The sequence below is a fragment of the Aquarana catesbeiana genome, linkage group LG04 (assembly GCF_042186555.1).
Source record: "Aquarana catesbeiana isolate 2022-GZ linkage group LG04, ASM4218655v1, whole genome shotgun sequence".
In the NCBI taxonomy this organism is placed as follows: Eukaryota; Metazoa; Chordata; class Amphibia; order Anura; family Ranidae; genus Aquarana; species Aquarana catesbeiana.
The window spans coordinates 480,146,694-480,174,306 of record NC_133327.1 but is presented as its reverse complement, the minus strand read 5'-3'; the positions used below and the strand labels follow the sequence as shown (position 1 = coordinate 480,174,306).

Genomic DNA, 27,613 nt, shown 5'->3' with positions numbered 1-27,613 from the left:
TACACATGAGATAAGATGTCTTTGTGGAGGAGATTGCGTGCATAGTGATTCAAAAGAGTCAATTGTCTCGTCCATGTCTCTGTCGATGCCTGGGTAGAGAGGAAATGTCGAATCTGCCTATATGACCAAAATGGAAAGGAGTTGGAAAGGGACGAGGCTACTAGATCTTCGTAGGAGCGAGGGGATCCGTGGTTAAAAAACTGATGTGCTAATACTTTATGGTGTGGCCATTCCTGACTAAGGAAACAAAGTTGACGTTCCGGGTGTAAAATCAAGGTTTCCTCTTAACTGAGTTAAGGGTCCAGGGACTGAGGAAACTGTCGCAGTTTTTATCGCTCGGCCAAAGGCCCCGAGAGATGGACGGATAAGAGGGTGTCTTACAATCTCTGGTGGCCAATGTCAGGGTGACATCCACGGTAGGGGGACTCAAGGGGGAGTCGTGTAAATGATTTTTCTAGGGTCACCCAGACCTTGTCAGCCTCATGGATATTCCAATCGACAAGTCGCGCAAGATGGCTTGCTAGGAAGTATTTGTAAAGGTCCGGTAGCCCAATACCACCCCCAGATTTTGGACGTGTAAGTCGGGTGTATGTGATACGAGGTGGGGAGTTTCTCCATTTAACAATGTGCATGCCTTCTTGTATGTTGCAAAGAAGGAGGAGGGTAAGTTGATCGGGATGCATTGAATGAGGTATAAAAGACGTGGTGGGGTTATCATTTTTAAGAGAGCAGATTGGCCAAACCATGAGACGTTGAGGTTTCCCCATTCTTTTAGATCATGTTGAGTTCTTTTCAGGGCAACTAGAAAGTATTCATTATATAAATCAGCTAATTTTGCCGTAATTTCGATGCCAAGGTAAGTAATAGCCTTCTGGTTCCATAGAAAGGGGAAGGAGCATTGGCACCTCTCTACTTCTGTTTTTGTAAGGGAAATATTCAGGGCATGTGATTTTGCATAATTGATCTTTAGATGTGATAAAGTCCCAAAATGTTCTATATCTTTCAGCAAATTGGGTATGGAGGTAGATGGGGAAGTTAGGGAGAGGAGAACGTTATCCGCAAGGGAGCTACCTTATATTCCCTTCCCTGTATTGAAATACCTTTAATATTAGGGTTGTCTCGCAACCGATTAAGGAATGGTTCTAGCAAAAGCACGAAAATTAGAGGGGACAGAGGGCAACCCTGTCGAGTACCATTACTAATGGTGAAGGTGTCCGACAGTTGGCCATTTACTCTTACAATTGCACTCGGAGAGGAATATAAAGCCGAGATGTGAGCCAACATGTGAGAACGAAGACCAATTATCTTTAGTACTTCATGCATGTAATCCCAGGCCACCCTGTCGAACGCCTTCTTGGCATCTAGGGATAGAAAAAAACCTTGGGTTTTCGAGGTCGTAAGCCAATGATGGAGGTTTAATGCTCTAATGGTATTGTCCCTAGCCTCCCTTCCTGGGACAAAACCCACCTGGTCTAAGGATATAAGGCTGAGTAGGAGCGGGGATAATCTGTTTGCTAAGAGTTTGGCATAAGGTTTGATATCCACATTGAGAAGGGATTCTGTACTTGCATAGAGTCTTTACCCTCTTTTGGTATGACCGTAATGTGGGGCTCTAGCATGCAACCAACTAAAATCTTGGGATCCACCAGGGCATTAAAGGTAGCTATCAGCTTTGAAGATAATACAGTGAAAAAGCATTTATAATATTGTAGTGTGAACCCATCTGGGCCTGGGCCCTTACCTGTTTTCATTTGCTTTAAGGCAACTTCTATGGAGAGGGGTTGTTCCATTTCCTTAGCCTGCGTTCGAGAGATTGGTTTCGAGCAATATTGTGTTAGGAAGTTTCTGATGGTTTCTAATCTCTTTTCTGCCTGATTTGGGTTCTGACTGGCCGACTTTAAATTATATAAGTTTTTACAGTAATGTTCAAAGCATTTTGCAATGTCCTCATTTCTAGAGAAGGCTGTACCCTGTTGGTTATGAATCTGGTGAATTGTGTTAGAGGGTCTAGAACAGGGGTCTCAAACTGCAGCTGGAGGGCCGCCAGTTTGAGACCCCTGGTCTAGAACAGTGGTTCTCAACTCCAGTCCTCAGGACCCACCAACAGGCCAGATTTTAAGTATTACCTTGGGGGAGATGCAGACTAAAATACTGCAATCACTGAGCAGCAAATGATATCACCTGTGATGTATTTTAGTTATCTTGCAAACCTGGCCTGTTAGTGGGTCCTGAGGACCGGAGTTGAGAACCACTGGTCTAGAAGCTCGTACTACTCGTACCAACATCCTCCCACACTTATTTCCCTGTACGTAAAAGACTTTCTGATGGAGAACGTAACGGCATCTTGTACGTTTCCCTAGTTCTTCTAGTAACAAAGAGCGAGAGTGTGACAATTCTGTTAGGGATCGTTGAGAGTGGGAATGTTTATGTGATGCTTCTAGCCGCCTGATTTTGTCAATTAGCTTAACAATAGTATCTTGACGTTGTCTTTTGACTTTTGCTGCCTGAGCCATTAACTCCCCCCGCATAACACACTTGTGCGCTTCCCATAGTGTCGTTGGAGATATGTTTGGGGTGGTATTTTCCATGAAATACTGGCGGATTCTAGATTCTAGGCGAGAAGTAAACTCCGCGTCCTTAAGTAAAGCAGAGTTTAAATGCCAAATTTTGGTTCTTGGGATTGAGTCCGGAAAGGTCAGGGTAACCGAAATAGGATGATGGTCTGAGAGGTACATTGGGTCTATGGTTGCGTGTGTAAGATAAGTCAAATCAGGTTGGGATAGAAAGAAATAATCTATACGTGAGTATTTTTGGAATGGAGTGGAGTAAAAAGTATAGTCCATGTTCAAGGGATCCTGGAAAATCCAAGTCCAAACCAGAACTATAGGTAAAAGATATTATATTATCTTATCCCGCCGACCCCATAGCTCAATCATTGGAAGCCTCAGGTTAGGATCCGTCATACTACCGTGAGCAACTTATGATATATGGAGTACCCATGGATCGCCGATGTCTACGTTTAATATCATAAAGCATAGGCAGATTAGTTATGAATTGTAGTATAAGATGTCGACATCTCTATGTTCGAACGCTGCTGTCACTGCCATGGGTGACTTGTGATATATGAGGTGCCCATGGATCCCGATGTCTACCATTAGTAGCATAGACAGATTAGTTATGCAATGTATCATAAGGTGTCAGTGTCTCTATGTTCAAACATTTCTGCTATTATGATGGGAGGCTCCATTGAGAGGCTTTTATGATTTTTCCCTTTCCTTTTTTTCTTTTTTTTCCTTCTCTTTCCTTAAAAAAAGGAATAGGGGCCAATATATATTTACATTAGCGATCTGAGGGGGCAAACAGATATAGGCATATGGTGTATATATACACAAGCAGATACTTATAGCAATACTTATATATAAAAAAAAAAAAAAAAAAAAGGGGGGGGTGAAAAGGGGGCAGAGTTCCAGTTGGTGAGAGGTCAGCAAAAAGAGGTCTCAGAGGGGTAGACATAGAATTCTATATGATGTTGATATAGCAGGCACAGTTCCTCAGGAAACACCCTATATTCCTGCAGTGGTAGTCAGACCTCATTGTAAGGTGATGAAAGTCTGTGTAGTGTTGCCGGTTGCAAAAAAAAATCAATGCAGGATTAAGATGCCAAAGCAGCCCGCCAAACCGTGTTTACTCATGTAGTAGTCCGTCACTCAGGATAAACATCACAACTAAAATAGGCAGGGGCTCAACGCCAGTTCAGTCCAGGCCACAGGGACAAACATGGTTGGAACAAGCAAATACAAGGCAAACAGGTATGCACTTACAGGCGGGTAGATTCCAAGTATCAAAGAAATCTCAGGCTTCAAGACGATCCCTGCGAGGGGTTCCAGGGGGTCCCGGAATGTGCTGGTTCAGGTCACGACGAGATGTATGGGCTCCAGATGAGGGAGGGTCTGATCTCTGTCATCGCGAGCGATGTCTCTGCGTCTTAGGAGAAGGGTTGTGTGACACCGGGCGCCACGGCTCTGTCGGGAAGTGGAAGACACACCAGTCCGGAAGTTCCGTTAGAGGCAAATAGAGTTGCTCACAAAAGGCTGGTAAATCTTCTGGGGACTGTAAAAGAGCACTGCGGCCTCTAGCGGAGGCTGAGAGGCAAAACGGAAATTTCCAGTGGTATTGTATGTTGCAAGATCTTAATTGATCCAGCAGGGGGCGCAGAGCTCGTCTATTCTGCAGAGTGATTGGGGAAAGGTCCTGAAAAAGCTTAATCTTAGTGCCATTGTGCAATATACAGCCTCTTTCCTTAGCTTTTCTCAGAATTTCCTCCTTAAGTGGAAAGTTCACTATGCAGCATATCACGTTTCTTGGGGGTTCATTGTCTCTAGGTGGAGGTCTAAGAGCCCGATGTAGCCTCTCCATCTTGATGGGGGAGTCCACCGGGCGGTCTAACAGCTCATTAAAAATGGCACAGATAGTTTGTGGCAGAAAACCAGCCTCAAGCCCCTCAGGGACTCCCCGGACTTTTACGTTGTGTCTTCGACCCCGATTGTCGAGGTCTTCGACTTGGCGGTGGAGGTCAAATAGATATGAAAGCTGAGAGTCATAGGTGTGTTGGCCCTGTTTTATAGCAGCTGTATGAAGCTGCGTGGTTTGCTCTACATCCGACAGGCGGGCAGCCACCGATTGAATGTCCGTCTTAAGGTCTAATAAAGCAGCCGTTAGGGCGCTTGTAATGTTGCTCGTGATGTCGGAAGCAACCTTCTGTAGATCGGAGAGGCTCACTGTCGGGTTCCTACCTTGCGTATCTCTGCTCTCCGACTGAGAGTCTGAGCCGTTGCTTGGGGAGTAGGACCCCGAGGCCTGCAAGGCCTTTGAGTTCTCGTGGTCATCGGAGCGGAGGGAGCGAAACAGCTCAGGGATGTTGCGGCTGAGCTGCGATCCGGTCTCCTTAGGTGTCCGGGATGTGGAGGCACTCCTGTTCGGCTTGCCCATGGTGAAAAGAAGCGGTGGTTCCCTGAAAGGCAAATTATATTCCTCGGCTTGCAGGAGCTCTCTGCTTAAGCAGCCATCTTAGGACCCAGCCAAACCACGCACCCCCCGTTCAAATTTTATCTTCAATAGAATGACAACTAAAGTGTATTAAAAAACGTGATAAAAAGAAGTGTACACAAAATATTAAAAAATTATAAATAATAAAGAACCAAAAATAGAAACAGTCCTTTTCAGATTAGATGCAGTGATAAACAAAACAAAGTGATTTGTGCTCTTTAAAAAGTGCCCAGTGCTTTGCAAAGAATAATGCTTCTTCTTGACTTCTTAATTAGGTGACAGTGGCGATCTTATCCGTGCTCTTATTATGAATGCACTCACTGAATTGCCTCACCCCCACAGGGGTGCTGTGCAGCCACAGAATACAGTACCTTGCAAAAGTATTCACCCCCTTGGATTTTTACTTATTTTGTTACATTACAGCCTTTAGTTCAAAGTTTTTTAATCTGAATTATATGTGATGAATCAGAACACAATGCGCTAAGTTGGTGAAGTAAAATTAAAAAAATATATACATAAAAATATTTTTCAGAAATTAAAAACTGATAATTAACATGTGTTTATGGATTTACCCCCTTTGTTATTAAGCCCATAAAAAGCTCTGGTGCAACCAATTACCTTCAGAAGTCACATAATTAGTGAAATGATGTCCACTTGTGTGCAATCTAAGTGTCACATGATCTGTTATTACATATACACACCTTTTTGAAAGGCCCCAGAGGCTGCAACACCTAAGCAAGAGGCACCACTAACCAAACGCTGCCATGAAGACCAAGGAACTATCCAAACAAGTAAGGGACAATGTTGAGAAATACAAGTCAGGGTTAGGTTATAAAAAAAAAATATCCAAATCTTTGATGATCCCTAGGGAGCACCATCAAATCTATCATAACCAAATGGAAAGAACATGGCACAACAGCAAACCTGCCAAGAGACAGCCACACACCAAAACTCACGGACCAGGCAAGGAGGGCATTAATCAGAGAGGCAGCACAGAGACCTAAGGTATCCCTGGAAGAGCTGCTGAGTTCCACAGCAGAGACTGGAGTATTTGTACATAGGACGACAATAAGCCGTACGCTCCATAGAGCTTGGCTTTATGGCAGAGTGGCCAGAAGAAAGCCATTACCTTCAGCAAAAAACAAAATGGCTGTTTTGAGTTTGCGAAAAGTCATGTGGTAGACTCCCAAAATGTATGGCGGAAGGTGCTCTGATCTGATGAGACTAAAATTGAATTTTCTGGCCAAAGAAAACGCTATGTCTGGTGCAAAGCTAACACATAACATCACCCAAAGAACACCATCCCCACAGTGAAACATGGTGGTGGCAGCATCATGCTGTGGGGATGTTTTTCAGCAGTTGGGACTGGGAAACTGGTCAGAGTTTAGGGAAAGATGGATTATGCTAAATACAGGGATATTCTTGAGCAAAACCTGTACCACTCTGTGTGTGATTTGAGGCTAGGACGGAGGTTCACCTTCCAGCAGGATAATGACCCCATACACACTGCTAAAACAATACTTGAGTGGTTTAAGGGGAAACATGTAAATGTGTTGGAATGACCAATCAAAGCCCAGACCTCAATCCAATAGAAAATCTGTGGTCAGACTTAATGATTGCTGTTCACAAGCACAAACCATCCAACTTGAAGGAGCTGAAGCAGTTTTGCAAGGAGGAATGGGCAAAAATCCAAGATGTGGAAAGCTCATAGACTTATCCAAAGTGACTTGGAGCTGTGAAAGCCGCAAAAGGTGGCTCTACAAAGTATTGACTTTAGGGGGGTAAATAGTTATGCATATTGGATTTTTCTGTTTTTTTGTCCTATTTGTTGTTTGCTTCACAATAAAAAAAATAAATAAATAAATAAAAGTTGTGGGCATGTTCTGTAAATTAACCACTTGCCGACCGCCGCAAGACAATGTACGTCAGCAGAATGGCACGGGCAGGCATAAGGACTTACTTGTATGTCCTTGCCTGCCCGCGGGAGGGGGGTCCAATAGGACCCTCCCCCGGTGCCTGCGGCGGTCGGATTATCGTCAGGGGCTAACAAAGGTGAGGGGGAGGCCACTCATTCGTGACTCCCCCCCTCACGATTGCTCCTGGCGAATGACAAGCTTCCTTGGCTTTTGTAATGTAAACAGAAGCGGAGGAAGTGATGTCATCTCTCCTCAAAACGGTCTTTTCGTTCCGACACCGAGGAGAGAAGACATCAATGTGAGTTTGCACAACACTACACTTACAGTAGAACACGCAGGCACACTTTTCACTCTCCAGTACCCCCTGTCACAGTGACACCAATAGCAGTTTTTTTTTTTGCATTGGTGTCAGTTTGTGACAGTTATAAGTGTTAGGGTTAGCCCCCTTTAGGTCTAGGATACCCCCCTAACCCCCCTAATAAAGGTTAACCCCTTGATCACCCCCGTCGCCAGTGTCACTAAGCGATCGTTTTTCTGATCGCTGTATTAGTGACACAGGTGACGCTAGTTAGGGAGGTAAGTATATAGGTTCGCCGTCAGTGTTTTATAGCGACAGGGACCCCCATATACTACCTAATAAAGTTTTTAACCCCTTGATTGCCCCCTAGTTAACCCTTTAACCAGTGATCACCGTATAAGTGTTAGGGGTGACGCTGGTTAGTTTGTTTATTATAGTTTATTATAGTTTCAGGGCACCCGCCATTTATTACCTTATAAAGGTTTAACCCCCTAATTGCCCAGCGGTGACTTAAGTTAAGTTTTTAGGGTCAGATAAGGTCTGCGTTGCCCCAGGCAGCGTCAGGTTATCGCCAGTACCACTAACACCCACGCACGCAGCATACACCTCCCTTGGTGGTATAGTATCTGAACGGATCAATATCTGATCCGATCAGATCTATACTAGCGTCCCCAGCAGTTTAGGGTCCCCAAAAATGCAGTGTTAGCGGGATCAGCCCAGCTACCCGCTAGCACCTGTGTTTTGCCCCTCGGCCCAGCCCACCCAAGTGCAGTATCGATCGATCACTGACACGTACAAAACACTAAGCACACATAACTGCAGCGTTCGCAGAGTCAGGCCTGACTCTTTGGTAGCATTTTGACACAGTCGCTGACAGTCAGGAGCTTTTTTGCCTGTGAGTCTCACTAGTGTACCACTAAATTTAGAGCCCAAAATGGCAAATCGAAGGTACACTAGTGAAGAGGCCTACACGTTTCTGAGCATGACAGATAGCGAAGAGGAAGTAAGTCATCTGTCAGATTCAGGCTCAGAATACGATCCTGTAGACGACAGCGGCTCCATGACAGATAGCTCTGGCGACGGAGTTGTGGTCTCTGCCAAGGTCAGGCGTACCAGACCCCAAACTTCTTCTTCTGTCCTTGATGTGCAAGAACCGCAGGGCTCTCGTATGGAGCAGAGCAGTACTAGCGCCGCTATTCCTTCTGGTGAACAGGCAAGCACCAGCGGCCTAGTACACCCTGGTCCTACATCCAGCACTGCAGTATCACGTGGTGACGTGGCGAGTCCCATAAGTGCAGTTCAAGCTGGCGAGGTGGCATACACAAGTAGTGTCCCGCTGCCACCAAGAAGACACACATAGGACCGTCGTGCCCATAGTGCCCTTCCTGCTGCATTCGCCAATCCGAATTGGGAGCCCACCACTTCTGCAGCACCCGTACTTCCCCCATTCACTGGCCAACCCGGAATTCAGGTGGAAACAGTTGACTTTACGCCGCTGGATTTTTATTTGCGGTTTTTCACCGAAGATCTCTATAGATCTAATGTGGACCAAAGCAATTTATATGCTGGTCAACACATCGCCACTATTCCCCAGTCCTCCCATGCCAGAGATTGGAGACCAATTACGGTCTCCGAATTTAAGCTCTTTCTGGGCATTTCCCTCAACATGGGCATAACTAAAAAGAGTGAGTTGCGGTCATATTTGTCCACTGACCCAATTCATCATCTGCCCTTGTTCTCTGCCTCCATGACCAGGGCACGATATGAGCAGATCTTGCGGTTCATGCACTTCAACAACAATGAACTCTGTTATCCTCGTGGAGACCCTGAATACGATCTAAAAAATTTGGCCCCTCATAAACCACTTCAACCAACGTTTTGCAAACTTGTTTACTCCCTATCAAGTTGTCTACTTTGATGAGTCCCTGATTAAGTTTTCTGGCCGCTTGTCATTCAAACAGTACCTTCCCAGCAAGCGTGCCAGATACGGGGTCAAGATGTATAAGCTCTGTGACAGGGCCACAGGATATACATGTAGTTTTATGGTTTACGAGGGCAAAGATAGTCACGTAGAGCCGACAAACTGCCCTGACTACATAGGAAGCGCTGGCAAGATTGTGTGGGACTTGGTGTCACCCTTATTTGGAAAGGGGTACCATTTATATGTGGACAATTATTACACGAGCGTGCCACTTTTTAGTCACTTTTTTGATCATCAAATTGGAGCATGTGGCACCGTGCGATCTAATCGCCGGGGCTTTCCCCAGCGGCTTGTAAATTCCAGTCTTAGGCTGGGGGAGAGAGCCTGCTTGCGGTGTAATAATTTGCTCGCTATGAAGTGGGGGGGACAATAAGAATGTTTTCGTTCTTACCTCCCTTCATGCAGACACTACGGTCCAAATTCCTACGGCGACTGGTGTGGAGAAACCCCTCTGTGTCCACGAATATAACCAAATATGGGAGGGGTGGACCTCAACGACCAGTTGCTGGCGCTGTACCTAGTTGCCCGTAAGGCCAGACGCTGGTATAAAAAAAGTGTCTGTATACTTATTTCAATTGGCTTTGCTGAACGTTCATGTGCTATACAGAGCTTCAGGACACACTGGATCCTTCCTTAAATTCCAGGAAGAGCTCGTCAGAGCCCTTCTGTATCCAGACGGTGCTCCACCTCACCTTCCCCAACCAAATGCAGTAAGCCGGCTACATGAGAGGCATTTTCCTCATGTCCTCCCGAGTACTCCTACCCAACGAGCCCTCCAAAGAAAATGTCATGTCTGCAGAAAGCGCGGATATAGGCGTGACACCCGGTATTATTGTCCCTCCTGTCCTGACAATCCTGGTCTATGCATTGGTGAATGTTTTGAGCGCTACCATACACTAGTTGAGTTTTAGCATAGGGTACAGCATTGCACAGACTAGGACACACTTTCACAGGGTCTCCCAAGATGCCATCGCATTTTGAGAGACCCAAACCTGGAACCGGTTACAGTTATAAAAGTTACACAAAAAAATATAAAATAAAAAACAAAAATAGTTGTCGTTTTATTGTTCTCTCTCTCTCTATTGTTTTGCTCTTTTTTACTGTATTTTATTCTGCAATGTTTTATTGTTATGTTTTATCATGTTTGCTTTTCAGGTATGTAATTTTTTTATAGCTTACTGTGTTTTATTGTTAACCATTTTTTTGTTTTCAGGTACGCCATTCAGTTGCAGCGCAATTTTATTTATCTTGACAGCAACAGCGTTTGCTCCCACAATACATAAAGCCGTGACTCCAGCGCTGTCGGAGGTGATTTCACCACCACAGTTACATACTTCAGCATATATCCTGAAGCGTGGGGGCAGCAGTGGGCGGAAGAGCGATTTGTTCCTACCTTTTGCAGGAGAATGCCCCCATGCTTCGGCATATATATATATTTTAGGCACAGGTTGCGTTAAAAAATGTTTTATTTTTTACTATTTTTTTTTGTATTTGCTTTGCAGGTATGGTAAGTCTTACTGTTATACTGTAATATTACTTTGTTTTATTGTTAACCATCATTTGCTTAGCAGGTACGCCATTCAGTTGCAGCTCGGATTTATTTATCTTGACAGCAATAGCGTTTGCTCCCACGATACATAAAGCCATGACTCCAGCGCTGTCGGAGGTGATTTCACCACCACAGTTACATACTTCAGCATATATGCCGAAGCGTGGGGGCAGCAGTGGGCGGAGGAGCGATTTGCTCCTACCTTTTGCAGGAGGATGCCCCCATGCTTCGGCATATATAAACGGTGCATATTTGCCGATCATTAGAAGTGGGTGGATGAAGGGAGGTATTCTAATGGTGGGCATACCCACCGATCAATCTCTTTTTTTCGTTCAGCCCACAGGCTGCATGAAAAAAAAGTTTACAATATATGCCCAACAAGGACCAGCAATGTTACTGGACTTTAAGCGGTTATACCAGAATGATGCCTGCAGGTTTAGGTATCATCTTGGCATCATTCTTTTCAGCCAGCGGTCGGCTTTCATGTAAAAGCAATCCTAGCAGCTAATTAGCCTCTAGACTGCTTTTACAAGCAGTGGGAGGGAATGTCCGCCCTCCCACCGTCTTCCATGTTTTTGTCTGGCTCTCCTGTCCCAACAGGGAACCTGAAAATGCAGCCGTTGATTCGGCCAGCTGACCATAGAGCTGATCAGAGACCAAAATGGCTCCAATCATCTCTATGGCCTAAGAAACCTGAAGCTACAAGCATTTTATGACTTAGATTTCGCAGGATGTAAACAGCGCCATTGGGAAATTGGGAAAGCATTTTATCACACCGATCTTGGTGTGGTCAGATGCTTTGAGGGCAGAAGAAAGATCTAGGGTCTAATAGACCCCAATTTAAAAAAAAAAAAAAAAAAAAAAAGAGTACCTGTCACTACCTATTGCTACCATAGGGGATATTTACATTCCCTGAGAGAACAATAAAAATGCTAAAAAAAGAAAAAAAAAAAAAAAAAAATATGCCATGGGAATATGTAAATTACACCCCAAAATACATTCTCTTGCTTCTCCTGAGTTCGCAGATACCACATGTGTGAGACTTTTTGGGAGCCTAGCTGCGTACGGGACCCCGAAAACCAAGCACCGCCTTCAGGCTTTCTAAGGGTGTAAATTTTTAATTTTACTCTTCACTGCCTATCACAGTTTCGGAGGCCATGGAATGCCCAGATGGCACAAAACCCCCCCAAATGACCCCATTTTGGAAAGTAGACACCCCAAGCTATTTGCTGAGAGGTATGGCGAGTGTTTTGCAGACCTCACTTTTTGTCACAAAGTTTTGAAAATTGAAAAAAGAAAAAAAAATACATTTTTCTTGTCTTTCTTCATTTTCGAAAACAAATGAGAGCTGCAAAATACTCACCATGCCTCTCAGCAAATAGCTTGGGGTGTCTACTTTCCAAAATGGGGTCATTTGGGGGGGTTTTGTGCTATCTTGGCATTTTATGGCCTACAAAACTGTGATAGGTAGTGAGGAGTGAAATCAAAAATTTATGCCCTTAGAAATCCTGAAGGCAGTGATTGGTTTTGGGGGCCCTGTATGCAGCTAAGCCCCCAAAAAGTCCCACACATGTGGTATCCCCATACTCAGGAGAAGCAGCATCATGTATTTTGGGGTGTAATTCCACATATGCCCATGGCATGTTTGAGAAATATATCATTTAGTGACAACTTTTCGTAAAAATGTTTTTATTTCTATTTTTTATCATTATTCAATCACTTGGGAAAAAAAATTTAATATTCAATGGGCTTAACATGCCTCTCAGCATTTTCCTTGGGGTGTCTACTTTCCAAAATGGGGTCATTTGGGGGGGGGGGGGTTTGTACTGCCCTGCCATTTTAGCACCTCAAGAAATGAGATAGGCAGTCATAAACTAAAAGCTGTGTAAATTCCAGAAAATGTACCCTAGTTTGTAGACGCTATAACTTTTGCGCAAACCAATAAATATCTGCGTATTGACATTTTTTTTTACCAAGGACATGTGGCCGAATACATTTTGGCCTAAATGTAGGACTAAAAATTAGTTTATTGGATTTTTTTTTATAACAAAAAGTTAAAAATATATTTTTTTTTCAAAATTTTTGGTCTTTTTCCGCTTATAGCGCAAAAAATAAAAACTGCAGAGGTGATCAAATACCATCAAAAGAAAGCTCTATTTGTGGGAAGAAAAGGACGCAAATTTCGTTTGGGTACAGCATTCCATGACCGCGCAATCAGCAGTTAAAGCGATGCAGTGCCAAATTGTAAAAAGTGCTCTGGTCAGGAAGGGGGTAAATCCTTCTGGGGCTGAAGTGGTGTATTGCATTTGTTAAAAATATGATTGTTTTATATTAATCAGACATAAGATAAATGGGACAATATTACAATAGTGAGTTGGTCAGATTACTGTCAGTTTTTTGGCTTGAGTAGATTTTTCAAACAAATGCTATTTTATACAATGGGGGTAGATATCATTGTTGTATTTAATTGACAGTTCAATTACCAGGCTATTGTCTTTATAGCTACAGTACACAAGAAAGAGATTTACTCGTTTGAGGGTTTTTTCAGCTCTCAAACTGAAAGAATGACTGTTCGATTACTGTCAGGTGTTGGCCTGATTAGACAATGGGTACGTAGATGCAGGTTTCTACAGCTACAGTAAACAGGCATGTTTTCTGTTGTTTGGTAACTATGGTAAACAGCCTGGCACATCAAAGGGGGATTCAGGCATAAGCTGGGGACACGGACACACACACACACACACACACACACACACACCATTATGCTTTGAAGATCAGAAGCCGCCACTCATGATACAAGAACAGTGCCTGATGCTCCCGAAAAATCGTTGCCAATGGAGATCACGAACATACAGTAACAGAAGATAAGTAACCTCTAAGTGTATTTGTACTATTATAGACCATGGGCTGTTTAGTTTGCTAGGCATTTTGCTTGTTATTGATATCTGTCAGTCTTGTATTGTATTCCTAAGATTGTAATAGTTTTGTATGTACAGCATCTTTGTATAGTAAAAGCACAATTTACACACTGCAGAAATCTCAGCTTCCTTGCTTATACCACAGAGTAGCCTTGCTAGAAAGAAGCAAGCAAAACAAGTGGTTAAATTATGCAAATCCTCAGACAATCCATGTTAATTCCAGGTTGTGAGGCAACAAAACACGAAAAATGCCAAGGGGGTGAATACTTTTGCAAGGCACTGTATGCCACTGTGTAGCACTCTGGAAATGATCGATCCGTAATTTGATTTGTGGTGTTTGAGTTGATCAGGTCCAATCAGATGTGTAAGAGCTAAGTACTAACTCAAACACCACAAATCAAATTATCGATCAATCATTTCCAGAGTGCTACACAGTGGCATATACTGTGGCTGCGCAACACCCCTGTGGGGGTAAGGCAATTCGGTGAGTGCATTCATAATAAGAGCATGGATAAGATCACCAACACAACGGTCACCTAATTAAGAGGGCAAGAAGCAGCATTATTCTTTGCAAAGCACTGGACACTTTTTAAAGAGCACAAGTCACTTTGTTTGTTTTGTTTATCACACATCTAATGTGAAAAGGACTGTTTATATTTTTGGTTCTTTATTATGTTTTATTATTTTGTGTACACTTCTTTTTATCAAGTTTTTTTTAATACACTTTAGTTGTCATTCTATTGAAGATAAAAATTGAACGGCGCAAACAGCAGCTTATGCAATTAGGATTTATTGCACTAATAGCAGGTGGTCAAACCCCCTCACATTTCACTAATACCTGTGGAACGGAAAGCAGGAGTAAAAAACACACAGGGGCTGTAATTTTTACACACGCCATCAGTACATGTCATCATTAACCCTGTAGGCATTTAAAACTTTTTGGGTGCTGCACTCTGCAGAGGGTGTAACACATAAGCACAAATCACATTATATGCTAAGATTGTCACACATTTCTATTTAGTATATCACACAGACCTTCTGGCTATTAATTTTTATCACTTTATTTACTCAAATCACCTCAATATCTAATATTTAAGTCTCTCTAAGAGGAACAGTGCCACACCTACACCCTTTCCAACTAACCTATCTGTACTCCACTTAGGTGGTAGTATTTTGTAGGGGCAGCAGTTCCCTCTTATATCTCTTATCTGCTTTGTACATTCCTCTGCTCGGAATCACACACAACCTTTTCATGGAGGAACTCAGCTATAAGGAAAGATTAGCTGAACTGAGTTTATTCTCTCTTAAGAGGAGATTAACAACTTCAGCCCCGGAAGGATTTACCCCCTTCCTGACCAGAGCACTTTTTGCGATTTGGCACTGCGTCGCTTTAACTGAAAATTGCGCGGTCGTGTGACGTGGCTCCGAAACAAAAGTGACGTCCTTTTTTTTCCCACAAATAGAGCTTTCTTTTGGTGGTATTTGATCATCTGTGCGATTTTAATTTTTTGCGCCATAAACAAAATAAGAGCGATAATTTTGAAAAAAAAACGCATTATTTTTTACATTTTGCTATAATAATTATCCCCAAAAAATATATAAAAAAACCCATTTTTTTTTTCCCTCAGTTTAGGCCGATCCGTATTCTTGGACATATATTTGGTAAGAAAAAAAAATCGCAATAAGCGTTCATTGATTTGTTTGCGCAAAAGTTATAGCGTTTACAAAATAGGGGATAGTTTTATGGCATTTTTATTAATATATTTTTTTTTTTACTAGTAATGGCGGCGATCAGCGATTTTTATTGTGACTGCGACGTTATGGCGGACATGTCGGACATTTTTGACACATTTTTGGGACCATTGTCATTTATACAGCAATCAGTGCTATAAAAATGCATTGATTCCTGTATAAATGACACTGGCAGTGAAGGGGTTAACCACTAGGGGGCGGGGAGGGGTTAAGTGTGTCCTAGGGGAGTGATTTCTAACTGTCAGGGGGATGGGCTGGTGTGTGACGTCACTGATCTCTGCTCCGATGACAGGGAGCAGAGATCTAGTGACACTTGTCACTAGGCAGAACGGGGAGATGCTGTTTACAACGGCATCTCCCCGTTCGTCCTCTCCGTGAGGCGATCGTGGGTATGGCCGCAGCGATCGAGTCCGCGGGACCCGCGACCCGACTCAGGGAGATCGCGGTAGGCGCGCCCACACAGCGGCAAATTCAAAGTAACGTACGGGTACGTTACTTTGCGCAGCCGTGCCATTCTGTCGACGTAAATGTACAGGAGCCAGTCGGGAACCGGTTAAGGAGGTATACGATCAACATGTATCAAAACATGTGGTCCAAATGGTGAACTTGGTATAGAATTATTTGCTTTAATCACTAGGCGTCCGCGCTATAGCCGAAAGACGGCTACAGCGCGGACTCCAATTGCTGGGAAGGTGTCCCTGGACGTCCTGCTTACTTCCTCGATACGTGCGCCCGCGGGCGTGCATCGGGGAAATTCTGTGTTGGCCGTGTCCCTTGGACACAGCCAATCACAGATCGTGCTAAATGGCCAATCACAGCGGCCATTTAGCACTCAATCTGAGTGTCCATTGAGAGATGATCTCATATGTAAACATATGAGATCATCTCTCGTTGCCAGCTCTCCCTTGTCATACAGAGACAGCGTGCGAGGAGAGACAGCGACCGGCTGCAGCGTGAGTGGTAAAAAAAATAGAAAATACAGTGTCCACAGTACCTATCAGTGCCATCTGTCCCCAGTGCCACCTGTCAGTGCCATCTGTCCCCAGTGCCACCTGCCAGTGCCACCTGTCAGTGCCATCTGTCCCCAGTGCCATGTATAAGTTCCAGCTGTCATTAGTGCCACATCAGTGTCATGTGTCATCAGTGCCACCTATTAGTGCCATCTGTCATCAGTGCCATGTCTTAGTGCCATCTGTCATCAGTGCCACGTCTTAGTGCCATCTGTCATCAGTGCCACATCAGTGTCACGTGTCAGCGCCACATATTAGTGCCATCTGTCATCAGTGTCATCAGTGCCACGTATCAGTGTCATCTGTCATCAGTGTCACGTGTCATCAGTGCCACATATTAGTGCCATCTGTCATCAGTGCCACGTATTAGTGCCATCTGTCATCAGTGCCACATATTAGTGCCATCTGTCATCAGTGCCACGTATTAGTGCCATCTGTCATCAGTGCCACGTATTAGTGCCATCTGTCATCAGTGCCACGTATTAGTGCCATCTGTCATCAGTGCCACGTATTAGTGGCATCTGTCATCAGTGCCACATATTAGTGGCATCTGTCATCAGTGCCACATATTAGTGGCATCTGTCATCAGTGCCACGTATTAGTGCCATCTATCATCAGTGTCACGTGTCATCAGTGCCATCTGTCATCAGTGTCACGTGTCATCAGTGCCATGTATTAGTGCCATCTGTCATCAGTGCCATGTATTAGTGTCATCAGTGCCACGTATTAGTGCCATCTGTCATCAGTGCCACGTATTAGTGCCATCTGTCATCAGTGCCACGTATTAGTGCCATCTGTCATCAGTGCCACGTATTAGTGCCATCTGTCATCAGTGCCACGTATTAGTGCCATCTGTCATCAGTGCCACGTATTAGTGCCATCTGTCATCAGTGCCACATATTAGTGCCATCTGTCATCAGTGCCACATATTAGTGCCATCTGTCATCAGTGCCACGACTCAGTGCCACATATTAGTGCCATCTGTCACCAGTACCCCGTGTCATCAGTGCCACATATTAGTGCCATCTGTCATCAGTGCCACATCAGTGTCACATGTCATTGTCCTGGTGCTCCAGGGCCTTCAAAAGTGTAATAGGTAGTCAACAAGTCAGATAGATGTGTAATTTATGCTCCTAGAACACCTGATGGTGCTCCCTGCATGTTGGCCTCTCTAAGTGGCTAGGCTGTGAAAAAGTCCCACATATGTGGTATCGTAATACTCAGGAGTAGCAGAATGTATTTTGGGGTGTAATTTGTGGTATACACATGCCATGTGAGAGAAACAACCTATTACAATGACAATTTTGTGGAAATCTTCATTTTGCAAAGAATTGTGGGAAAAAAATGACATCAAAAACCTCACCATGCATCTTACTACAGTCGTATGCAAAAGTTTAGGAACCCCTGACAATTTCCATGATTGTCATTTATAAATATTTGGGTGTTTGGATTAGCAATTTCATTTTGATCTATCAAATAACTGAAGGACACAGTAATATTTCAGTAGTGAAGTGAGGGTTTATTGGATTAACAGAAAATGTGCAATATGCATCAAAACGAAATTAGACAGGTGCATACATTTAGGCACCCTTGTCATTTTGTTGATTTGAATACCTGTAACTACTTAGCACTGATTAATTGGAACACACAATTGGTTTGGTGAGCTCATTAAGCCTTGAACTTCATAGACAGGTGCATCCAATCAAGAGAAAAGGTATTTAAGGTAGCCAATTGCAAGTTGTTGTTCTCTTTGATTTTCCTCTGAAGAGTGGCAACATGGGGGGCTCAAAACAGCTCTCAAATGACCTGAAAACAAAGATTGTTCTACAGTATGGTTTAGGGGAAGGCTACAAAAAGTTATCGCAAACATATAAGCTGTCAGTGTTCACTGTGAGGAACATAGTGAGGAAATGGAAGACCACAGGCACAGGTCTTCTTAAGGCCAGAAGTGGCAGGCCACATAAAATATTGGAGAGGCAAAGGCGAAGGATGGTGAGAACGGTCAAAAACAGCCCACGGACCACCTCCAAAGACCTACAACCTCAACTTGCTGCAGATGGTGTCACTGTGCATCCTTCAACAATTTGGCGCACTTTGCACAGGGAGAAGCTGTATGGGAGAGTGATGTGAAAGAAGCCTTTTCTGCACACACGCCATGAATGGAGTCGCTTGAGGTATGCAAATGCACATTTGGACAAGCCGCCTTAATTTTGGAATAAGGTGCTGTGGACTGATGAAACAAAGATTTAATTTCAAAGAGTTATTTGGTCATAACAAGGGGCGTTATGCATGGTGGCAAAAGAACACAGCAATCCAAGAAAAACACTTGCTACCCACAGTAAAATTTGATGGAGGTTCCATCATGCTGTGGGGCTATATGGCCAGTGCCGGTACTGGGAATCTGGTTAAAGTTGAGGTTCGCATGAATTCCACTCAATATCAGCAGATTCTTGAGAATAATGTTGAGGAATCAGTCACAAAGTTGAAGTTACGCCGGAACTGGATATTTCAACAAGACAACGACCCAAAACACTGCTCAAAATCTATGCGGGCATTTATGCAGAGGAAAAAGTACAATGTTCTGGAATGGCCATCCCAGTCCCCAGACTTGCATATCATTGAACAACTGTAGGGTGATTTGAAGCGGGCTGTCCATGCTCGGCAACCATCAAACCTAACTGAACCGGAGATGTTTTGTAAGGAGGAATGGTCCAAAATACATTCATCCAGACACTCATTATAGGCTATAGGAAGCGTCTAGAGGTTGTTATTTCTGCTAAAGGAAGCTCTACTAAATATTGAAGTGATTTTTCTGTTGGGGTGCCCAAATGTATGCACCTGTCTAATTTTGTTTTGATGCATATTGCACATTTTCTGTTAATCCAATAAACCTAATTTCACTACTGAAATATTACTGTATCCTTCAGTTATTTGATGGATCAAAATGAAATTGCTGATCCAAACACCCAAATATTTATAAATGACAATCATGGAAATTGTCAGGGGTTCCTAAACTTTTGCATACAACTGTAAATACCTTGGAATGTCTACTTTAAAAAAAGGGGTCATTTGGGGGGAGGAAATGAGATAGGTCGCCAGTACATCAGATGTTATCAATTTTTTATGATTTGCACCACAGCTTGTAGACTCTATAACTTTTACAAAGACCAAATATCCACTAATTTGGGTTTTTTACCAAAGATATGTAGCAGTATAAATTGTGGCCAAAATTTATGAAGAAAAAATAATATGCAAAATTTTATCACAGAAACTAAGAAAAATGTTTTTTTTTTTCAAAATTTTCGGTCTTTTTTTAATTATAGCACAAAAAATACAAAACCCAGAGGTGATCAAATACCACCAAAAGAAAGCTCTATTTGTATGAAAAAAGGACAAAGAATTTATTTGGGTACAGTATTACATGACTGAATAATTGTCAAAGTGTGAGAGCCCTGAAAACTGAAAATTGGTCTGGTCACGAGGGGGGTTTAAGTGCCCAGTAGGCAAGTGGTTAAGGTCATCACAGAGTACAAGGGGGCACTCTTATGTCTGGAGGATTTAATCTCCAAATACAGAAAGGCTTCTTCACATTAAGACCTGTGAAAATGTGGAAAGAAATCCATCAAGAACTGATTTGTCCAGCTCAGTATAAAGGCCTGATCCAGTTGTCTCTTGGGGGATAAGGGAGGTATTTTTTTTGACTGCTGGAGCAAATTGGACCATGCTTTACTGTGTTTTTTTTCCACCTTCCTCTGGATCAACTGTGGGTATTGGAGAGTGTATATGGAGGTTTGAGGGTGTTGGTATTCTTTTTTTACCATCCATTGGTTGAATTGGATGGACTTGTCTTTTTTTCAACCAGATTAACTATGTAACCAGCTTTGACATCTCTCCCTCTTAGTACAAAACCCAACAAGCGAAGAATGGAAGAAAGAGACATTTTCTACTTAAGACTTGCTGTAAGTTGCACTAGAGACAGACCTACCACTTTCCACCTATGACTTGATGATGGTTTGCTATGGCTAATTGGAGGTGCCTGTTGGTGGATGATATCCGCTCATCTGTGTGCATGCCCTCTGCAGACACTGCGGATGACAGAGGCAAGCAGGCTGGCAAGCAGAGATGACATCATCTCTTTTCACCTACCCCACATCACTGCTCTTCTGCCCTCACAGCGCAGCCCCACTTCAATGTTGGAGGTGCGGCGGGGAGCAGCGAAATGACATCATCTCTCACTGCCCGCTCTGCATCACCGCACTCCTGCCCTCACTTTGAACTAAATGGACCAGTGCTGCCAGCCTGCCACCAATGTTGCTACAATGCACATTTGGTGGCACTGGCTGGCATGGCAAGTGACAATCTGCAAATAGTGGCAAGTGACAATCCACATTTGGTGTCAGGTGACGTGACAATCCGTAAATGGTGGCAAGTAATGTGGCAAGTGACGTGGCAGGCGACAATCCACATCTGGTGACAGGTGACATGGCAAGTGACAATCCACATCAGGTGGCAGGCGATGGTGGCAAGTGACAATCCACATCTGGTGCCAGGCAACAGTGGCAAGTGACAATCCACCTCTGGTGACAGGAGACAGTGGCAAGTTACAAGCTGCACTTGGTGACAGACATTGGTGGCGTGACAAGTGACAATCCACATCTAATGGCAGGTAACAATCCACATCTAGTGGCAGGTGACATGACAATCTGCAAATGGTGGCAGGTGACGTTCCAAGTGATAATCCACATCTGGTGGCAGGTGACAGTGGCAAGAAACAAGCTGCACCTGGTGACAGTGGCAAGTGACAAGCTGCACCTGGTGACAGGAGATGTGACAAGTGACACCGATTCTGCATTATGGTGAGTTGAACCACTTCATTATAGATTACAATGTAATAATATAAATAATGCACTTCGGTCACTCTGACACCATATCAATATGGTACCGGGATGACTGAAGAGCCAACACCAGCCATTGCCCGCAAAAAATTTGCTATGGGCTCTAGTCCCAGATCTTTTGCAGACCTAGCAACGCCCTGCTGACATTATTGAGATGTGTAATCCATTGCTAAATGCTGCTGCTGTTAAGCAGAACAATGCATTGTGGCTCTCTCGGTAATTTGGTTGCCAAGGGTAACCGGAAAGGGATTGGTAATCCTAAAAGACAGATTGCTGTGGCTAAGGTTGGTGTATTGAAAATAAGGGGGGTAGTCCCTTTACAAATGCAGGAGAAGCAGGCCCTCTTCAGTTTCAGGAAGGTAGTTCTGGGAAAGGTGCCCCAAAATCCAGAATATGACTGAGACGCGGGCGTCTGCCCTAGAACCCTAAGCAAACGGTTGGGATAGAGACCAGTGGACCTCCGATAAGCATTCAGAAGAGACACTAGTGGAAGCACACATGGGAAAAAGAGTTGGGAGTGTTTTGTTAAAACCAATAGATCAGAGTTAACGGTAAGAGGAAAAGTTATGGGAGTCAGAAACGGGTTAAGATAGGTGGTTTTCTCAAGGTTTTGTAATTACAGCATTGGGTTCTGGAATCCAAAGACTTCAAAGAGTCTTGAGTGGAAGGAAGTCTTTAAACCCTGTGTCCAGGTGTTACCATAAACTGGCGTGCCTGGAAAACTGGCTACAGAGATACATGAATAGCATCCTGTAACTCTGAGAAAAAGATAGTGATAAGCAAACAGACGATGCCAGCATGGATCAGCTTCCACGCTTGACGTGATCAGATTTGAAAAGCACAGACGAAGGACTGGCAGAACCACCAGGTCATTGTATGCAAAGGAAGAAATAAAACTACCACAGGCTACATTTTCACCCACCTACATGAAATTAAATACACATATCTGTAATAAAAAAATTGGTTAAGATATACTTTTTAAGACTCCAAAGCTCTATGCAAATGTTCCTAGAGCTTTGGAGTCTAAGTATTCAGACCCTTTGCTGTGACACTCATACATTTAACTCAGGTGCTGTCCATTTCTTCTGATCATCCTTGAGATGGTTCTACTTGTACACCTTCATTTGTGTCCAGCTGTGTTTGATTATACTGATTGGACTTGATTAGGAAAGCCACACATATGTCTATATAAGACCTTACAGCTCACAGTGCATGTCAGAGCAAATGAGAATCATGAGGTCAAAGGAACTGCCTGAAGAGCTCAGAGACAGAATTGTGGCAAGGCACAGATCTGGCCAAGGTTACAAAAAATTTCTGCTGCACTTAAGATTCCTAAGAGCACAGTGGCCTCAATAATCCTTAAATGGAAGACATTTGGGACGACCAGAACCCTTCCTAGAGCTGGCCGTCTGGCAAACTTATCAGCAAACTTAGACTTAAAAACAAATTACTAGAATGAAAAAACAAAAAAGGAGTTGGCAGACACTAACTAAAGATTGGATAGGGGTGATGTTAAGGTAATACCTAGATAGGATAGAGCACCTGAAGACCATGGGTATGTGAATTTGGATTGCAGGGAATTTTGTAAGGATTTGCTAATGTTAATGCCTAATATGTTAGATTTAGTTTCATTGACTTTATACAGGGAAACTTGGTTAAATTCGGTTAAGATCTGATGTATTTCTGGCAAGGATTCGGCTGGGTCTTCCAGTGTTAAAATAATGTCATCTGCAAAGAGAGTTATTGGGTAATGATCTTCACCCACCTTTATCCCCTTAATGACATTATGGGACCTAATTTTCTCCGCTAGGGGTTCCATTACTAATGCAAAAATGAGCGGGGATAGGGGACACCCCTGTCTTGTGCCATTTGAAATCATAAAGTTTTTAGAGAATAGACCTTCTGAAAAAACATAGGCAGACGGGACCGTATATAAGGCCGTGATGGCAGAGAAAATTTCACCTATTATACCAAATTTTTCCAGTACTTTAGCCAGGTAACCCCAGTGGACCCTGTCGAAGGCCTTCTCCGCGTCCAAAGTCAACAGCAGAGAAGGCCTTCGAGAGGCCTCCGCCTGGTGGATTAGATTTATGACCCGTCTGGTGGCATCAGGGGCCTGGCGACCCGGAACAAAGCCCATTTGATCTGGTTTCACCAGATCAGGTAGAAAGGGTTGTAGTCTATTGGAGATAAGTTTCGCGTATATCTTCAGGTCAACATTTAAAAGCGAAATAGGCCTAAAATTTTGTACATGTGCGGAGTCCTTCCCCGGTTTTGGTATGGTAATAATGTTTGCAGTTAACATTTCTTCCGGGAAGGAAGCTCTGGACACAGCGGCATTGTATACCCCCTCCATATATTTGGAAAGGGTATTTTGAAAGAATTGGTAATATTCCGAGGAAAATCCATCAGGACCGGGTGCTTTATCATGTGGGAGTGATTGAATTATTTTAAGGATTTCTGCTTGTGTAAAGGGCTGGTTGAGAATCAGTCTGTCTTCTGGAGATAGGAGGGGTAAATTAATTGAGTTCAGGAATTTGTCTATGGTATCTGGTGTGGGTTGAGAGATGCCTTCCTGTTGTTTGAGATTATATAGTGTACTGTAATATATCCTAAAGGCCTCTGCAATGTCTTGGGGGTTCAGTAATTTTTGTCCTGAATTGGGGTGGAATATGTGGGATAATTTTTGTTTGGTTGTTCTGTCTTTAATTTGGCTTGCAAGTAATTTACTTGCTTTGTTGCCATGGAGATAAAAGTTTGCTTTTGAAGCTCTTATTTGCTTAAGGTGTTGGTTTGCTAGGATTTCTCTGAGATCAAGTCTCGCCTGATTGAGTTTCGTCAATATATGTGGAAGAGGATTCAATTTATGGGTTTGCTCTAATAATTTTATAGATGCAAGTATAGTATTAAGCCGCTGTGACCTAAGCTTCCTAGCGGTGGCACTCTGCTTTATTAATATTCCTCTAATAAATGCCTTGTGCGAATTCCACAGTGTGAAGGGGTCCGCCGTGGACGGAGCGTTTATGTCAAAAAATTCCTGTAGAGCTTTTTGTATTTGAAGCTTGTTCTCAGGCTTAGCCATGAGCACGGCATCATTTCTCCATCTGTTTGCTCTCGTCCCTAGCTTCCCCCTCCCCAGTGAAATGGATACAGGCGCGTGGTCTGACCACGTAATATTTCCAATCTCTGATTGTTGGATCTCCTGCAAAAGAAATTTATCTGTAAAAAAAAAGTCAATGCGGGTGTAGGATTTATGGGCATGAGAAAAAAAAGTAAAATCCTTTTCTGTGGCGTGTTGACATCTCCACACATCAAATAGGGAAGCTGAGTCCAGAAAGTTCGCTAGGGTTGTTCTGTGAGAACGACTTGGTGAAGAGTTGGACAAGTCCATTTTGCGGTCTGTTATGGCGTTAAAGTCTCCACACAAGATAATGTGACCCTGGCAAGTAGGATGGACCTTTTTCCAAATTTTGTTCAAAGCTGAGATCGGTCTGATATTGGGCAAGTATACGTTGACGATAGTGTAGAGGATATTGTTAATCTGTCCTACTAGCACCAGGTATCTTCCCAGAGGATCCACTGTCAAGGAGGTCAGAGTGAATGCTACTGAGTCTTTTATCGCAATGAGGACTCCTCTTTTTTTTGTTGGAGCATTAGCTTGGAATATATGGGGAAATTTTTTATGGTTGAATGTCGGAGGATTTTTCGAGGCAAAGTGTGTTTCTTGTAAACAAAAAATGTCACAGTTGAGACGTGCTGCTTCTTTCCATGCTATTTGACGTTTAAATGGACTGTTCAGGCCTTTAACATTCAGTGAGGAGATTTTAAATGCCATCTTTAACTTGTTATTACAACTGGCAAAGAATTAAGAAAGTGGGATGTTTAGTTGGTAATCTGTGTTTTAAGGGTATCGCAGAGGTCCTAATTGCGAGTAAATTCAAATTAGTCAATATGGTGCAACAAGTGCTGGGAGTTGGCAATTGGGTATGTCACAGTCAGATAGTGAAGGGAGGATAGGTAAGGAAAAGGGTAAAAGAACCAACTGTTCTTGTGGGGATAGGTATCCAAAAATGGAAGGAGAAAAAAAAAAAGGTATGGTTCTGTGTAGAACCTGAGCGGGTAGTTGTCCGCAACATTCAGGGGAACAACTGCAACTGTGAAAAGATTGGATAGCTTGTGCATTGTACTAGCTCGCCGGAGCCAAATCAGCTTGATTATGAAGATTTTTATCCAGGCCCTAGATTAGTGGACGGAAACTTGTCATGAGGAGAGGCGTGCAGTGATATCGCTTTGTCTGTAGTTTCAGTGTCTGGATCCAGGATTTGCCAATCACGGAGAATGCGAATGCCCTCTTTTAAGGAATTGATTGTGTAGAGACGATCGTCTTTTGTGACAAGGAGTTTTGCCGGGTACCTCCACTGGTAAGAAATGTGGTGGTTTCGCAAGGGCTTCGTTATGGTGGCAAGTTGTCTTCTTTGATGCGTGGTATGAGCAGATAGATCTACAAACAGCGACAGTGACTGCAAATGATCCGGGAGTCGATCCGCATGTCTGAAGGCCGCCATTAATTTCTCCTTCGTCGTGAAGAAGTGGATACGTGCTATCGTATCTCTGGGTAGATGCGCAGGGATGTGCTTAGGTTTTGGTAGCCTATGTATGCGGTCGATTAATAAATCTTCTAGCGGGAGGTCTGGTAGGGCATCTTTCATCACCTCGGTAAAGAAAGACATTAAATCTGTATTCTTGATTTCTTCGGGGATTCCTCTAATTTTAATATTATTGCGCCTGGAGCGATTTTCTAGATCTGCGATTTTGGTTTTCATCCATGTGATTTCATCTTCATGGGTATTGTGGGCATCTATTAGCTCATTAAAAGTGGAGGCAAAGTCTCCCATTTTATGTTCCACATGTGTAACTCTTTCCCCAATCTCTCTGACTTCTGCTTTAAACTGCTGAGCAAGTGACAAGATGTCTGCATGGAGTGTGCTACGTAAGGATACCAGCATATCTTTCAATGTAGTATCCATCACTGGTTGATTTACTGTGGGGAATTCAGTAATGGAGTCCTGCAGTTCCCTGGTGTCGTCTAGGGGGCTTGTCATGTCACTCACCTCCAGTGTTGAGATCGGTGTGTCCTGGTATTTGAGCTTAGTCTTCACTGGGCTGGAAGAGCAGGAGGAGGACTGGGAGGTTCTGCCTGGTGCCTGATGTGGGTTAGAGAAGTCTGGGGAGAAGTGCTGCAGACGTCTCTCTGTGTCTTTAGTGAAGCCACGTTTGTGCGGCTGGGAGCCGCCGGCGCCATCTTGGCTGGAGGAGCGACGGGGCTGTGAGTAGAAGTCCGTCATTCTTCTAGAGGGAACTAGGTCTTTCTGCTTACGGGGCATGTAGCGGAAGAATGCCCGATCTGCTGGAAGATATTTATGCCTCTTTTTATGGCGCTGGATGACCGTTAAAAGCTCCGGCGAGCTGGCTGCATGCAGAGCAGTGTTTTCAAGCGGCCATCTCCCTCGCTAGCCGGCCACGCCCCCGGCAGACACTAACTAGAGGGACCCTCCAATGGTGAGTTGTTACCCAAGCCAACAATAACTATTAAGGGAAATGAAAACAGGCTAGGGCCTATCCATAGTAGTATTGCAGTGTCCATAAAGCTCTCAACTCCCAATACAATTCACCCCCTCTGTGTTCCCCCCAAGGAACAACAATTATCGTCATCACAATAAAGGAGTAGCAATTGCAAGGGTAGCAATACTATAGGGGCTACCAGAGTAGGCCAAGAGAACCTACGTTAGGATTACTAAAACAAAAAAAACAACAAAACAATGGCACATAGAGTCACTCTGGTCATAGCAATAGCAATGGGAGTAAATTTGTAGTTGTAGAATAGTTTAAAGATACAGCATTGGTAAAAGCTTGTAACGTTCAAAAAAAAAAAAAAAAAAAAAAAAGAAAAGAGGGGGCCAAATGTCGTGACAAGTTGCACACCAAGGATCTTATTCTGTGCCCCTCTGTAACCAAAGTTTGGCTCTTCAAGCCAACAGTGTGTAATTTTGGTAAGGGTTCCATGAGGAAGGGTAGAGCCCATCTCTCCTAGTGGTCACAAACAGAAACATAAGAGGATAAACAAACTGAAATAAAGGGAAGGAAAAAAATCCCAGAAAATGTTAGTGTAATAGAGAAATCAATAAAAATCAATTGAAGCCTGGTATGACCTCCTTAGAGAGATGGCATATGTAGCTGAGGACAGTGAG

General features: G+C 43.5%; 1 protein-coding gene across 4 annotated transcripts in view; it reads right to left on the bottom strand.

The window, feature by feature from the left end:
* MTR (5-methyltetrahydrofolate-homocysteine methyltransferase) overlaps positions 1–27,613 on the bottom strand; it is a 1,497,716-nt gene that overhangs the window by 320,332 nt on the left and 1,149,771 nt on the right. The window lies entirely within an intron of this gene.